General features: G+C 44.7%; 1 protein-coding gene across 1 annotated transcript in view; it reads right to left on the reverse strand.

Annotated features, from left to right (window-relative positions):
- The window catches only part of STPG1 (sperm tail PG-rich repeat containing 1), a 226,672-nt gene that overhangs the window by 64,979 nt on the left and 157,772 nt on the right, over nt 1-3,921 (reverse strand). The window lies entirely within an intron of this gene.

The raw sequence follows: 3,921 nt of genomic DNA on the forward strand, positions 1-3,921 counted from the left end.
CTTTGAAGACCATATGGGTGGAAAGGCGGATTACAGGTATATAATGAAATAACTATAGGAAGTCCTCAACTTGCAACCACAGTTGGGTCCAGAATTTCCGCTGCTCATCAAGGTGGTTGTTAAGGAAGTTACACCAGATTTTACAACTTTTTGCCATTGTTGTTTCTAAGTGGTTGTGAAGGTAAAAAATGGCGATCACAAGATCCTGAGACCTGCAACCATTGTAAATACATGCTAGTAGCCAAGCAACCAAATTTTGATCATGTGACCTGGCAAGGGGGTGCTGCGGAGGATGTAAATGTGATGATTAGTTGCAAATCACTTTTCAGTGCCGTTGTAACTTCGAACAGTCAGTGAACAAAGAGTTATAACTCAAGGACTACCTGTAATGAAAGCAAACACAAGGGGAGATTTTTGCAGAAGGTCAATGATGCCTTGGTGAAAGCAAGTCATCGTACGAGTGTTGTATTCCATATTTGCAATTTTGACACAAAGGACCTTGAAATAGAAGGAATTTTGAGCATTTACCAATCTTGACTGCATATGGCTCATTGCAATTCATATCCAGAGGATATGATCCCAGTCCATAACATCAAAGATCTTATCCAGGAAGCTTGAATGAACCAATTAAGTCCAGGGTATAGATGGAACATCTGTCACAGCCTATGAGAGGGAAGTGTCTTCATCCATTTCCCTCAAAGGATAGGCCATGTCTCTTTTTGGCTGTAGATGACAATCAACACTCTGCATAAAAATAGAGGGCCAGCTGCCCAGTCCTGATCAAGGCACCTGACAGTTCTAGAGATTAGGGCAGGGGTCTTCCAGCTTGGCCCTTTTATGACTTATGGACTTCAACTCCCAGAATTCCTCAGCCACGCATGCTGGCTGAGGAATTCTGGGAGTTGAAGACCACAAGTCATAAAAGGGCCAAGTTTGAAGACCCCTGGATTAGGGGAAGGGAGGAGACACACACTGATCACTCCCATCCAAAATATACAGGAGGATGAGTAGTCAATGCAATGGGTGGAGCACATGTGCCTTGCCTGTTCTGCCTCCTACTACTCCAGAACTGGTTGTTACCTAATTTAGATAGCAATCTTGAATACAGTTTATTAAATCAAGATTTATTGAATGCACTAGTTAGCCTTGTCTTCCATTTCTAATCATCACAGGAAATACAGGTTTGGAAACATGCTAAGGCTTCATCCTCTGAATGAATGCAAAATGTAAGATGTGGCTGACATGCTAATGAAACTGATGGTGGCATTGACAGATGCTTGAGCTAAGCAGTTATGGGAGATTTTTAAAATAGAAGTTTTGTCAGATTCCCCTTGTTCAACACTAAAGCATACAGATTGGAAGTCTTACAGCTAATATTTTTAATGCAGTTGAGCTGCTACTCTAATCTGCCAGATAAATACTTGCCAACACAATTAACATTCTATGGATTTTATTCCATGGAAGCAAATAGAAATTAACTTTGAGAACATTTATATTTGGGTACTGAATTACCAGTCAGGAAAAAAGGCAGTGGAAGCCAACTGTCTGATTATGGGCTTGATTTATTGAGAAAGGCAACAAGCTGGATATGAATGGAAAAATACAGGAATCGCAGAAGTATTATAGGACATGTAAAATAAAGCATATGTAGGCAAAAATCTTTCTGCATTAAAACATGTAACAAGTCAATTATGCAATCCTAGCTAACAAATTGTACAAATCAGCAACAAAATTGAACCAGAAAAATGATACAACCTGCAGGTGAATTTAACCATTGTCATGCATGGAGGGGAAAAATGTCTATTTATGGTTTGTTGAACGAAGACTGGTTTCAAACAGCATGCTGAGCTGTCCTAGAAAATTGGAAACCCACCCAATGTGAATAGGATCAAACCACATTTAGAGCTGATCATCATGAAAAGCAGCACTGAGATAGCTACAATACATCTGTTAATCCAATTAAAAGGTTGTGGGCTAAGTTTATCCTCCTTAGGAACTGGATGTATTATCTTCTGTATGCAAACTAAGGTAGCTTCATTTATTCCTTTTATTAACTTCATATCCCATCTTTCCAGAAACCCAAGAGAACACAGCTTCTAGTGGTGGGATTCAAATATGTGAATAACCGGTTCTCTGCGTGGATGCTGCTTTCAGAAGTCCATTCTGGGCCTGAGCAACAAAAAATAGTTCTTCCGAAGTGGTGAACTGGCTGAATCTCACCAATGACAGCTTCCCTATTTTTCCTCACCACAGCTGTAAGGGAGAGGTTGGGCTGAGAGAGAACAAGCTTTTGTGGCTGAGTGGGGACCAGTACTTAGGTTTCCTTGCCCCTAAGCCAAAATGTTTCACCAGTACAGCATGCCTGGCTGAAGAATTTTGGGAGTTGAAGTCCACGAGTCATAAAAGGGCCAAGTTTGAAGACCCCTGCCATACAGATTCGTGGACTGGGAAGGAGGATTCTAGTCCCCAGTAGTTGAGGGGGAATCTGAGGGTCCCTATTCTGAGCCCACAAGGGACGCGGTGGCTTAGTGGGTTAGGACGCTGAGCTTGTCGATCAGAAGGTTGGCAGTTTGGCAGGTCGAATCCCGAGTGCCATGTAACAGTGAGCACCTGTTACTCGTCCCAGCTTCTGCCAACCTAGCAGTTCAAAAGCACATAAAAATGCAAGTAGAAAAATAGGGACCACTATGGTGGGAAGGTAACAGCATTCCATGCGCCTTTGGCGTCTAGTCATGCCGGCCACATGACCACGGAGACGTCCTCGGACAAGCACTGGCTCTTCGGCTTTGAAACAGAGATGAGCACCGGACCCTAGAGTTGGAAACAACTAGCATGCATGTGCGGGGGAACCTTTACCTTTTTATTCTCAGCCCAGTGCTTTAAGCCAGTGTATCTCATGCTTGGCGGTTTTAAGATGGGTGGGTTTCAACTCCCAGAATTCCCCAGCCAGCATGTCAATATCTGCCCTGGACTGAGGCTCAAGAGAAAGTGGGTCATAACCCAAAACATGCACGAATGATTTGAGCAGAGGGAAACTTAACTGACAAGTTGAAATCCTGACCTTAATCCTAGACCAGGGGTAGGCAACCTTGGCTCTTTTATGACTCGTGGACTTCAACTCCCAGAATTCCTCAGCCAGCTGGCTGAGGAATTCTGGGAGTTGAAGTCCACGAGTCATAAAAGAGCCAAGGTTGCCTACCCCTGCCCTAGACAAATGTTGTGGAAAGACCAGCAGCAGGCGGTTTATGTCAGGAAACCCATCTGACATCCTGAGTCAAAGCTGAACTGTAAGGAGGAATGGGCTCAAATTCCTCTCAGAATGATGGGCAGGAGTGATCAATGGTTATTGGAAATATCTAGCGGCAGATATTGTTACCCAAGGGAGCACCCCACTTACTGGGGGGAAAAAAAGCTTCACATACTGTGGTTGTATCTGTCACATACACGCATCTGTCTCTTGGATCATTTTGGTGAATAAATGAATAAACGCATACAGTATATTTTTGATTCATCAACCATTTCTTTAATTGGGTTTCTCTTTATCTAGTTTTAGGACTAGGATGATCTAGTTTGGGGACTGCCAAGGCTGAGAAACACTAACGCACAGCGCCAAATTTAACTACGTCACGGCTTGAGGTCGGCTGCTTTAATTACAAATAGAGCTGCCCAGTTCTTTGCTGCCCTCTAGAGGTCGTGTAGGTTTTTACAGCCCGAGACGCCATTCTTCCAATCGAATAATAAGCCTCTCCCGCCGCCCATTCCGCCGCCGGGCTGCCGCGCGGTCGAGAGATGCACTTCCGGGTGAGATGTCACTAGCCGGCTCTCGAGCGGAAGAGGGAGAGGGCGTTGGCGGTTGCTATGGGGGATGAGGGAGGCGTACGCGGGGGGCGCGCGCGCGCGCGGGCACGGGCGCGCGCCCCC

Source organism: Vipera ursinii, assembly GCF_947247035.1.
Source record: "Vipera ursinii genome assembly, chromosome: 9".
Taxonomy (NCBI): domain Eukaryota; kingdom Metazoa; phylum Chordata; class Lepidosauria; order Squamata; family Viperidae; genus Vipera; species Vipera ursinii.